We start from the raw sequence: 13,850 nt of genomic DNA on the forward strand, positions 1-13,850 counted from the left end.
CCCTCCACAACACCAACCACCAATCCACATCGCCTGTGTACCAGCGGCAGTCCACGGTGTGTGGGCTTTGTCATTGGTCTCACTGTCCATGAACGATGACTGTGTCTGGGTATGTTGACTACAACGAGAGATTACACGAATATTCAAGCCATTCAAATTCATTTATTTTAGAAAAATAAAAAAATTGTATTTTTATTTATTGTCCAAAGGACTCACTGTCGTTGTCTGTGAAACGTCTGTCAGAATACAAATAAGAAATGTAGAAACCTTTGCAGGCATTTTCATGAGTTATGTTGGTCATCTAGTAAGTCTAGCCGTGACCCTAATATGTTTTCAAATTCACAATGAAAAGTTTGTGTACTTTGAAAGCTTCCTTGTACATCTCGAGATGCAGCAATCACATTTATAAGCGGCACATAAGCCAGCAAGATGAGGATAAAATATATATTTAATGTAATGCATTGTTCAAAAACCTTCCTGATTTGCAAAAGTTGCTCAGCTGTGTAAACAAAATCAGTGTTTATGATTTAACTGCGGCACGGAGCTGCCTCCATTGTAATGATGTCGAAGGCTTGTGCGCACAGAGTGGTAACATGAGTTGCTTTAACTTAATGTAATAAAAAACGTTCATTATTTTAAAAGTTCTGTCTTTGTAAATGGCAGTGTTTACTGGCAATGTATTATACCCGTCGTGTATAGTGCGTTGTGTAATGAACAAGGTATTCTATTTGAATCAACTTCACTGTGGCCTTAAATGTCAAAATTCAACATCGGTCAATATCTATGTACTGCTGGATTAAGGCATCCCCATGTCGTTTGTCTCTGGCAGTCACAATCCATCTGACATTTGTACTCAAGCTAATCTCATTGCTTTATCTCCGTCGTGGTCGTCCTCTCTGGCTGCCATTCCGTCATCAGTCTCGTCCATTGGCCATCATCCATTCTTGTGACGTGTCTTACACAAATACACTTACTTTTCTTAACAGCCAAAGCAATTTTTGATTTAAAGCTTTCGTGACTGCATGGATTCATATTCTTGATTCTTTCGGTAAAGTCACGTAGAAGGGAAATGATAAAATAAGAAAAATATAAAACAATAAAAATTATCACGATGTTTCGACTGCAACACAAGCAATCATCATCAGGTGTGAAATCCACAGCAAGAAAATTTGAAAAAAGTGGCGGTTTTTCCTAACGGAAAAGCAATGTCTATCGTTTAAATTTATTCTCTGATCCACGTGTCCTTCCCTTCTACGTCTTCCTGTAATTCCGGTGCTTCGTTGTTTTTGGATTGAGATGGTTGTCCTTTGCCTTCCTCAGTAATGCATTTCTTTTTTTAGGCGAAACCATGAACTAATCCACTTTAACATCATAGCCAGGATGAAATAATAATAATTATGCTCATGCATATTAAGCTCAACTTGTAGCCCAGATGTAATTTAGATAAACTCTGTACATTCCATCGACTAAATAAGATTGAATAAATGAGGTGAGACATCTTGGATCGTTAAGGTAAGTGGCCACAGCTGCAAAAAGCTTTTGGTAAACATCTTCATGAAATGTTTCTCAACAAAACGAGTAAAGAATGCCTGATATGCAGAGCATTTCCCTCCGCCCCAAACTAGCCACCATTGGAGCCTGGCCAACACATTTTGATTTTGCTCCGTGGTTATAGAGAAACGGTCATTATTGCCACATTTTACCATAGTTTTCGTGGTCTGTAGTCAATTTAAATGCGCGTATATCTCCTGAGACTTTGCGCATCATTTAATGGTCGTAACATTGCTTATTTAAATGTCATACTGTTGACATGTTAAGTTTAGTAAACCATTGGTGAGCTTATAATTACTTTAGGAAAATATTATGCTGATAAAACATGACTGACCCTTCACGTAATTTCAGTGGAATATGATTAGCACAAAAAAACTAAATATGAACTTCAAAACAATCGCAAATCTGGGTCAGCGTGACATTCGCTTTGCATCCAGTTATAGAAGCGTGTTGACCACCCACTTTGTGTTTGTGTTTATGTATATTTATATTATCTGTATATATATACACATCTACACATTTAGCATAAATGTAAAAAAAAGCAGAAACATAAATGGAACCATGTGTCAAACGCTTGAGCATCTAAACTGCGCAGGAATTCCCTCAACGCAGTTACAAGCGCAGTGAGAAAAAAAAAACTTCATAATTTCATTTTTTTTTCTTCAGAAATGTGAATTTAGTCAAACGGTGTTTAGCTTGGAAGTTTTTTTTTCACCATGTTTAAAAAAAAGTGCTCGCTTGGATATTTTCACAGCCTACTTTAGTGTAAAACGTTTGTATGCTGTTCATCATCATAGTCATAATTATCAGCCACGATCAACCCACTGCTGGATGAAGCCCTCCCCAATCCGTTGTCATCTCTAATGGCCCCGCAATGCAACGTATGCGATGTTATTGCAGTCGGTGAATTTTCAAAAATTGTAAAAAAAAAAATTAAGGGTTTCTTTTTTTTTTCCTTTAAATTAAACGAGTACTGGCAATGATTTCCATTGGCACTAGACCTCGGCTCTCTTTTGTCCATTGGGCAGCTTTATTGCCGAGAGTAACTGGACCCGACAGAGCAATACACGAGTTCCTTCTCCTCGGAACATCAACATGAAACTTTAGCACAGAGGGTATGGGTTAACACAGGCTTAGCGTGCACACTGAAGAAACGCATCGTTCCAAAATATTTCTTTACAATTGCCAAAATTTCTATTTGCTACTCGCAGGGGAATATATATTTTTTCGTATTGTTTTTATTTAAGTTTCCCATTGGCAGCTTGGCAATGATGAAACATTTTTTAAATGTTGTGGGTATTGAGTGTGGTGTATGAACTGGATTACAAGTAGGAGTGACTTCAACCAGGGGCTCAATGCTGAGAAGATGAAGCCCAGCGACCGCTTTTGACCCAAGCTTCATTTGAATGTCCTACCAATTACCGCGTGGCCCCATTTGTTAGCATTGGTTTTGTGTTTTCGGCTAATTAACACCACACACTTGGGTTATTGTAGCACAAAGACAAATCCGTAAATAACGCTATACCCCTTGTAACGACCACTTGTAAAGAATACAGATCACAGTCGTGAGGAGCAGTAGTCATAGCAGTACTCAATTTATATGTGCGTGTGTGTACATAACCATAGCAGACTGCAGCGGTGCCGCAGTGGTTAGCAGACCACACTCATAACCTGACGATCTGAATTCAATTCCCGGCCATGGCTAATATCAGTGCAAGTGGTGATATCTGAACCATTACTCTGCCCCCCCCACCCTCGACCGACCTGCCCTGATCAGCGAAGTATGGTCAAACAATCCTCATGAACATACAGCTGGCGATAGTGGATTGATCATGGTTGATGATGATTATATTTATTTCTATAGCAAGTCAATGCGATTTCCTATACACACGACTATGCAGCAATACCAATCTCAGATTCACAGCCCTACACCAATTGAAATTCCACATTCCCATGGATGATTGAAAACAAGTATATCCAAAAGACAACCCACGATTGATTGCACATTTATTTGCTGTCGGTGCTGCTGTCAGCACGCATACACCGCAGCGCACGGCACACAGAGTCTTGTAAGCAGTCTCTTCAACCAACTCAACATCTGTAAGTCATCTGCAGACCATCTATTGCATAGCAGGCAAAGTAACGGTAACTGTTGTGCAGCGGTGTAGGAAAATGTAAGTGTTTCTGCAAGTCTGGAATGTCAGAGTCTAACGGAGCCAGACACGCCGAATACCGACATGTTGTCTGGGTGGCAGGGCCCTGATGAACAACAGGAAATGGAGGTTGTGTTTACGGCATCAGCAAAAGTACACGATTATGAAAACAACCACTGCTATTTTTTCTTCTTCTATTTTTAGCCATGCAAGTAATAACATCACTTGCTAAGACACAGCTTCATTTCAGGAGTACCCCGGTGTGACTTTCCAGTGTTTGAACGTTCTGGTTTTGAAGAAAATAATAAATTGTGAGAATTAATTCCACAATGTTCACTACTTTGATGGAAATTAAACGTCGTAGATTTTGTGCCAAACAACTACTGTCTTGGCTATAGAATAATGTACAGGCGAATGTCAATCCACTGCTATGCCGGGAGTCGTTTGACCATACTTCACCAGACTGGTCAGCCAGCATGGGTTGGCAATGACGGGACTAGAACTGGTTGAGATATCAATTGTCGCTGACGATGGCCGCATCTGGAAATCGAACCCCGATGGCCAGATTCATAGATCAGTGTGCTAACCACTGCGCGACTGGTCTCACGTAAATACTTGGCTGAAATGTGTGTTGGGCATTTGATACAATTAACAGAGACCATTGAGAGATTCTGCATTTTGGTTTAGAATGTTGTGCTCTGTAGTCAAATGTGTTACGTTATGAGGCCTGTGTTACTTTATGGGCACATTAAAAATTGTTGTTGTGTAGGATTTGAAAACTGCGACGTCTGCTCAAATGAATTCTACCGTACTTCCGCTGTTTTGGCATCGTAAAGCAATGCCATGAGCTTGGTACTATGTGGAGCTCTCATTGAATGCGTCTTGGCTACAGCTGTGAAATGCATTGACCCCTGTTGACGTTTTGATTACATTTTGATTGAATTTTCATTTTTTTTAAATAAGCACTTTCTGGGGTATTTTTTCCCCACCAAAATTGCGGTTGCTTGATTTGCTAACGTGTTTTTGTCCAATTAGAAAGGTATGTTGACAACTTATAGCCGGTGGCGGTTTTCTGCGATGTCATGATCGAGATAGTGGTTATTCCCCTGTGATTTAGATGACGCATTCAGAGGGCGACTGGGTGTGTATACTGGATGCCATGAATCAGCCCTCTGATGAGGAATTTGCGGCAGCAGGAGTCCCCGGAGTTTGTTTCTGTTCTCCAAGCACGAGATTTCAACGACGCTGTGATGGATGATACAATAAAGCACTTGCGTAGGCAATGTACCGACCAGAGAACCAAGAGAACGTCTGAAAACAAACGTTGCATTAAACCCCCCTTTTAATCGCATTGGTTGTGGCTTAGACTTTTAAATGAAGCTTCATCATCAGTGAGGGGAACTTCTGCAGTGTGCTGTACACAATGTTGATTCGTTTATGTTTGTGCTCAGGACTCATTGTATATAGAGAGAGAGAGAGCTCTTACAAACAACATCTTAACAGCAGTAATTGTTTAAACAGGCTTGACTGCTGATGAGACCCAGAAAATCGAAACTGGTACAGGGTTTGCGTAATTAAACAAATGCTGCTAAGTGAACATACGTCTGGTGTAGAAAAACGGCGCTTACCAATAACAACAAAAATATCTCGTAAATCAGCAGTGCGGTAATTTATCAATAAGTCTGACATTTGATGAAACCCAGAAGTGTTGAGTTTGCTTGCGATGGGTGGCGCGCGCCTGTAACCCAGCACCGTGGAGGCGAGAGGGTTGGTGGTGGGCAACATGAACGTTGTTGCAGCATGAATGTGGTTCACACTCCCTTCCCGGAGTCTCGAATTGCCATAACCCTGGCTTGCCGGGAGAAGGCGGTACAGCAAATGTGGCCCCCAGCTGTCCCATCTGTATGGAACAGGGTTGCCCCCTTTCACACGGGTCGGTTTGCTCCGGGTGCTAAGGTTTTCTCCCAAATGTAAACATCCATTAATTGGCGTATAACACGTTAAAACATTGAGGACTGCGTTTGTCTGGTTCCTCGCCCCTCCGAGTCGCTCTCTCTTAGACGTTGAGCGAATATTTGCAAGCAACCCGCACATTCAGTCGGCCAGTAAAACCTGTTTTTAATCTTCTACACTCCTGTTTATCTCCACCTTTCGCTCTGCCTTTTATGTTCTGACAATCCCGATGCATCTCGATTGCTCACTTGATCTATGTTTCTGTCTGCTTCTCTATTCCTCTGTCCCCTCTTCTATCTCAACCTCGCTCAATATTCCTCTCCTCCCTCCAATGCATCTCAACCACTTCCCTTCTTCCCCCTTATCTCTCTCAACTCTCATCTTCGCCCATTATTCCCACACATCTCCATTTCCAGTCTCAATCTCTCTTGCCGCTCTCCTCTTTCCACTTTGCTCAATTTCCTCTGTTTCACGCCCTTTCACACCCTTTCCCCGCCCCTCTCCTTTTCCATTCCTTCTCCGTCTCTTCCTCCCTCCTCGATCTCCCTCTTCCCTCTGTCTCTCGCCTAATTGCGCGGGATACACGGTCGAGGTGGAGGCTTGGGGGGGGGGGAGTGGGTGGATCACACGTGCGCGCTCCTGGCTTAGCGCCGTGAGATGCGTACGAAGTAATTGCGCAGACGCGTACTTGAGCGTGAAACTAGGCCGCCAACCGGACAGGAAATTCAGGCAAGGAATCCAGCAAGCAAAACTTGTTCTTCCCCTATATAGTAGGATAATATACACATGCTGCTGGTTAATATAAGTTTGCAATGCCAAACGGCCAATAGCCAAACAAAAAAAAGTTTTTTTTATGTTATTTACTTCATTCTTATTCGGTGAATGCCTTTCAGCTGGAAACATCTATAGCTTCTTCATTCACACATGGTGATCACCGACTTTTCCTGGGAATAGCTTATTTATATTTCTTAGAACTGTGATAGAAAATAAATGATTACACATAGATACTAGATAACAACATTATGGCGTGAAGAAAGTAACACTGCTTTCTATTTGCATAATAATGATATGTTTTTAATGTGTAACCATTCTGAGGTTGGAGTTTTGTCAAGAAAACCAGCCTCGTATGGTAAGTCAGCTTTGTTAAAAGTGTTCCCATTTCATGTGTGATGGAGCTTATTTTAGATTTTAGAGTAAAACTGCATTAGATTCCACGTATTAAATCAATATAATAGTGTTTTTAAAAACTATTCCCTGGAGTAAAAGTGAAATCAAGACATGTACTTGAAATATTGATTTCCTTTTCATTATTCATGTTGGTTTTTAAGTAAATTCACCCACCACGCTGTCGATTGTATTTGCATGCCACAAATCTAAAATACCTAAAAACAAACAAGTACTGTATTCACGTATTGCTTTTTTCAAGCCTCTATGATGAAAACCCCGGGGATTTTCTTTAATAATTTGAACATTTCTACTCCTTTTTGGCAGAAAAGTATTTTATTTGTTATTATGGAAAATGCAGCTCTCAAATCCCTATTGGCTTGGCCCACTGGAATTTCAATTTACAAAAAGTTTAAAACTCTTTATTTCCATTTTGTACGTCTGTGCTTATTATTATTACATGATGCAACTTTGTAGTTTCAACACGTGGCTGTTCAGATGATATTGGCTTTGTCAATGTCTTGTACTTTTAGGCCAAACTTTAAGACAAATCTAACATTATTATTTTAACATTGGATTTAACGATTGATCTGATGGATCAAGATGCATTTCTACAAATTGAAAACGTTCACTCTAAACCTGAATTGAGAAATTTCATTCTGGGGTGGTGTGGTGGTGCAGTGGTAACACTTGCCTCATAGCAATAAGGACCTGGGTTCGATTTCCAACTCGGACGCCTTTGCCTGTGGAGCTGGTATGTTCTCCCCCTGTTCTACCTGGGTTGCTTCCGGGTTCTCCCGTTTCCTTCCATATCTAATAAAACACACAATGCAACAAGCATTGGCCAGACATCCCAATGCTGAAAAATGACCTGCAAATTACTGAATTGGGATGACACATATAGCAACATTGCCCCCTACTGCGACAAAAATAAACTTGGTAGGACCCTCCTGAAAAATATTATTTGTTGACTCACTGAGGCTTTCCTGGATAAGCACGTGCAATAATAAAACCCCACGAGCTAATGCATTCAACGCCCTTAAATGGTGTACAGTACAATTAATACTGCCAATGCCTTTATAAGTGTTGTTACTGACGTGCTTTGTCGTCTGAGTAGTATGGGAATTTGTCTTTTTTTATGAGGCAGACTCACAACTAAACGACGAGACCACCCTGTCTCTCCCCCACATTAACGAATTAACAGACATGGCAGGCAGATGCAGACTTCCCAGTTGCTGAAGATTATTGGGGCTCATGGCGTGCGCTCCTTTAAGCGCACAAAGGGGTGCTGCTGCTTTATTGAGCACGAGGAATGTTTTGACACTGAAGGTTGGTACCAGTAGTAAAGCCAGCATTTGCACAGGGGAATATTTGTGGTGGAGCTCAAGCAATTTGGTTTTATGTACCGTATTCTCGCACATTTTCCCACTGATTTGAAAGCAAACGATGGGGATGCGTTTAATAGTCTGGTCGGTGTGTGTGTGTATGTGTGTGTGAGCAGATTTGTTAAACTTTATTGACACCGTTCATCAGTTTAGGGTGCGTCTTAAAATCTGGAAAATATGGTGTTACATGAAGTTATGCAGCATGTGATATATTCATTATCTTAGATGGGGAGATTGGCCATAAGCCATTTATTAAAGTTGGCAAAAATCTACCAAACATTTGTTTGACTGGTTCTAAAACGTTAAGCAAGGTGTTTAAAATCTCGAAATATTTGTAGTGGTCATGGGTCGGGGGTTATCGCACTGCGTTCTAAACCTAACGATCTGACCTTAAATTCCAGCCAGAGCCGAACATCGTTGGTGAGAGATATCCAAACTGTTTCTGGTGCCCTCCACGCCTCCCCCCTCCCCTTCACCAACTCAAGCTGACCAACTCGTGGTGATCTATGGTCAAACTTCCCCCATGACAGGCATGAAATGGGGAGGCCTTCATCCAGCAGTGGTTTGACGAGGGTGATAAATTCATGTTATTACACGATAATGGTATGCATCAGAAGTTATCAGAGGTTAAATTTCGATTTAAAGCTTTCGTGACTGCAGGGATTCATCTTCTTGGTTCTTTCGGTAAAGTCACGTAGAATGGAAACAATAAAAATAATAAAATAAAACAATACAATAATTCTCACGACGTTTCGGCCACAACGCAAGCAGCCGTCATCAGGTGAAGACCATGTCTGTCGGGGAGATATACTGTGTTCAATTGTTTGGAACATACACACGACTGATATTGTAGATGTATACGCGTGTATTCATTGTTAAATAGTGGAGCCATTTACATCACGTAAAATAGGTTTTCTTCTATTGCATGTACGGAACAAGGAGGGTTTCGTTAATGAAAAATTAAAGACAAGCCACAGTGCGACTGTCGACACTCAACTATGGACCATATCGCACCCCAATGTAGTCTGCGCACTCCTTCGACGGAGGAGGAAGAGCAAAACTGCACGAACTCTCTCCTGAAGCCTTTTCGCGGTTAGAAGAACTCGGCATATAGCTCCATATTGCTGCCATTCGCAAGAGTAGACCAGCACATGGCTAACAATGGTCAGCACAACCCTCAATCGGTGCCTCGTTTCTCAAGACCTGTTGCCCATCGCTCGCAAGTTGCTCCCGCGCACACACGCGGGGAAACAAAAGTGCTCGACTTACGCTATTTATATTCTTCGTTAGTTCGGTAAAGTCACGTAGAAGGGAAATAATAAAATAATAAAAATAAAACATCATGAAATAAAATTCTCACGACGTTTCGACCACAACGCAAGCAGCCGTCCTCGGGTGAAGAAACAGCTGTCGGAAAGACAGCGTTTTTATTTCTTTATTTCCCTTCTACGTGACTTTACCGAAAGAACGAAGAATATGAATCCCTGCAGTCACGAAAGCTTTAAATCGAAATTTATGCTATTTAACTTTTGTTCAAAACTACAATTACTGCCACACAATTCATAATAGTCCTTGCCTGTCTAGAAACCTCGGCCCAGCCCCCGTGGGTGAGGTCCTTTTTAAAAGGCTGGTTAAAGTGGTCCAACATTTGTATGGGTGAACCATAATCTGGCTTCCTTTTTGAAGCTAGTCAATAGCCTAACTGCTTCCTTACATCCTTATTAGATAGCCGTCCCTGCCCTTGTTTCCGCTTGTTGATTGCACTTTAGTTTCTCCGTTCATTTCCACGAAAGTCCGAACCTCCAGGCGTCCTCTGTTAATGATGGCGTTCTGTTGCGTGGATATCCGCACCGCCACGCCTGTGCTTTCACACACCCATCACTTTGAGTGAATATGATTGCACCTGCAACCAGAGTGAGATGAAAATAATTGAAAATACAAGCCTTCGACAGTGGAGTTGGGTCTGATTAGCACGATCAAGCATTAACAATGCAATCTTCATATTTATAGATGTTTAGTTATTGGAACATTTTGTAATCTGCTGCGTCCTGCAATATATTTTTAAATATCCAATTGGCACAAAAGCCGTTCTCTTATCTGGTGGCCTCTACTTCTGTAATGCTGCCATTTAAGCTGTCAGAACAATTGGACCTTTTGCATGCAAATTCCTGGTCTGCAATAGTTACAATTTAGCAGATGCATCTGAGTTAAGTGAGTGTTGAACAGCATAGGTTTTCACGGTTGTGCTGTATATCTCGACAATGTGTTTTCTGGTTGTACCGCATGCTGTTTAGCATGATGTTCGACGTTTTGCCCCAACGTGCTGGAAGCTTCTTCAGGTACTGAAGTTCTCATGTTTCGTGCCGAATAACGCACAGTACAACCTGAAAAACACACATCGGAGAGCTAAATAATGAGTGCCCATCGACATGCTTTGGGAGGATTAGTGTGTTTCGCAAAAACGAGAATGATGATAACATCAATGTGATTGCATTCTAATGATAAAGCAACGAATATGTTAAATAAGGTACCAATTGGCAATACACACGCATACATCTATCTGTGATATTTTTTCTTCAATCTTTGTATATTTTTTTATTTTGGCTCTTGTCCAATGCAAGCACCCCAGCAGCTAGACATTAATTCTGCAAATGCCAACTTCATTAAAAATTACAATTCACAAATTGATTAACCTAGATTTTCACTGTGCAATTTAAACATGACACGTCCACGGATCGTTGGCCAAAGCCGTGCGCTAATCACGTGACTCACCATGCGTGAAGCGTGAGTTGTGTGCTCTATCAGACTGTTGGACATTTCAAATGACACGTTATGGCCTTGCATATCGAGTAGAAATATTTTCTGTGTTTTAATACCTCTGTATGGAGTGATGTTCATAAACAATGACAGTAATACCGGTTGGCTGAATTGTTTGAAATGTTAAATGTCTTTGCAATTGTCATTCAGGAATTTTGGTAGAAGAATGCTTTATACGTTATATTTTAAAACGATTATTGGTAATGATAATATTTTGCAGCTATGAGCCTCCCTTCACAACAAGTCTCAAGGTGCCATGCACGAAAAGAAGAAATATATTAAATAAATAATTGTTTGGCAGAATAAAGAGCCAAAGAGGTACAACATTAATTAGGATCAACTTTTTTCTAAAAGCCAGGTCTTTTAGATGGGACTTAAAGACGTCAACACTATTCTAGCGCCTGACGATTACAGGTTATAGACGTTTCAACTGTAGTACATGATTCTATCGAATATTTTAAATCCCCAAATTTAGGTAAGTGAACAATATTTGATCATGTATGGTTTAACAGGAGGTATATAATGATCCTCCTGCCCTGTGATTGGATGAATTGCCACGATTTAGGATAGCAGTTCAAACATATTTTTGTTATTATCATTTTTAGTAAATATAGTACGTCTGGTGTTTGTGCGGGTGCCATGGACCAATTACACCAAATACCAATGTAAGCTGCTACTTTCACAGGGTTTTATGCACATGATTGAAAGCGCGTATTGTGTGTAAGAATCAATTTTAGTTGAATCGATGCACTGCAATGCCCATACTTATCCAAGCAATAGGGCCAGGAAGCACCACTCGGATCGCTTTCTGAAGGACGATGGCTCCCAGGAGTGGTGACGCAGTAATTCGCACAATGTGCTATGAATCTAATGTCTTGAGTTCTATTCCTGGTCCCAGTTAACATCAGTGGCGAGTGATATCTGGAACAGTCCCTGGCCATCCGTTCACCAACCAGCATTGACGAGCTTGGTGAATTTTGGTCAAACAATCCCTCATGGCCAACACGGCATGGGGTGGCCGACAACTAGCAGTGGATTTACAATGGTCTGTAAAAAAAAAACTCTTCCTCAAGGCCACAACAAGATGCATCGTTTTCTATCTGTAATCCATCTGAGTGAGATTATTTCCATCTGCAGTGTGAGTTTTTGATGTTGTCTCTCCCCGCTCTACTCCTGTGAACGAAAGTGACCAGTCAGGCCTGTTTAGCATTCAGGAGATACCGTCAGTCCAGCAAAATAACTGTAAATTATAACACAGTAAAGTCTCTGCTGGCCCATTACCAAGCTTAGCCTTTGTTTTGTGGTGCTTACTTTTGATTTAGGGATGCTACAAATATAAGCTCTTTGAAATTCAAAGAAACTTCAGGGACTGCATTGGCAGTGGTGCACAAGCACATGCCGAAAGATTTATTTAAACACCCGCCCAGAGACTATATATGTTTTAAGTGGCAAAAGGCACGATGCCATAGTCAGAATATAAGCGTCTCTCTGCTCAAATAAGTGCGGGGTGGTGATAATCTAAATTGGCAGGATTTAGTCCAGTGGTTGAAATTCTGCATTCCTATGATAGAGGCCAGGCTACACACAGGACAACGATTGTAACATATACATAAACCTCGGTACAAAAATGTGAGTTAAAGCATAATTTATTTTAACATTGTCAAAGTTTATTAGGATATGCATTTTCATTGGCAGAAGAAAAGTTGCGTAGTATACCGTAACCACATTAGATCACAATAATAGAAATTGCAGATGAAGGGGTGGTGCAGTGATTGGTGCACGACACTAAGAACCCAGCCATCTGAGTTGGATTCCCAGCAGGGCTGCAATCAGTGGTTGAGCGATATCTGAACCAGTCTTGGGCAATCCCCCCTTTACTAATCCGCAGTGATCGGCGTGGTGAAGTGCAGTCAAACAACCAAATTGCCAGCTTGTGGGTAGGCCTTCATCCAGTAGGGCACTGATAAAGCGTTGTAAATTATGTGCACTTTACTTTTACTCAGTTACTCTCAGTATGAATACGCATCCATCAGTCTACGACATGCATTACTGTAGAGTTGAGTGAGTCTATATGCAACCACATCATAACCACATCATATAATTAGCAACAAGTGAAACCCTACAGACAAACGTAATAACCTGTAAAGCTTTTCATAACACAATTATAATAATTCAATTCAATTTCCTATTATTAAAGCAATAACAAAAACAACCGCCATTCGCCACTAAGTGGCGGTGACATCACGACGCTTGTGCCAGGCTATGTTCACGTTGAGGCCACGTGAAGTGTCAAACACCCGCTGGCAGGTCACGGGGTAGACCCAGGTGCCACGGGTTGACTGACTGAGACGACTGGCTGATGCACCACCTGTGCCCTCTACTGTGCCAACTTGCTGTGCTTTAGCCACCCGGCGCTCCGCTCATTGTTGTGATCGTCGCTCCTCCGCCCTCCGTTGTTGTTGGAGGGTGACTGCCTCCAAATGCACAGTAGTGTCATTCACAAAGGCCGATTTTGACACCGCTCGTACCAGTCATCGGCAAGTCCAATCAGATCCACGTCCTCCTATACCACATCACTCCATCTCCTCTCTCGCCCGTGCTGCGCCCGTTTAGCTCCCTCGATGCGGCCGAACAAAAGCTGTTTCGGCATGCGGTGGCTGGGCATGTGGGCTACATTACCCAGCCAACGCAGCCTTGCCTGCAGGAGGGCCTCACCGATGGGACTTTGTCCAGATCTTTCAAGGATTTGTGAGCTCCTCACACAATCCAGCCTGGTTAAACCCAGGATGGATCGTAGGCAAGCCAGCCTAAATGTTTCTAACCGGCG

The sequence above is a fragment of the Lampetra planeri genome, chromosome 7 (genome assembly GCF_965212315.1).
Source record: "Lampetra planeri chromosome 7, kcLamPlan1.2.h2, whole genome shotgun sequence".
Taxonomy (NCBI): Eukaryota; Metazoa; Chordata; class Hyperoartia; order Petromyzontiformes; family Petromyzontidae; genus Lampetra; species Lampetra planeri.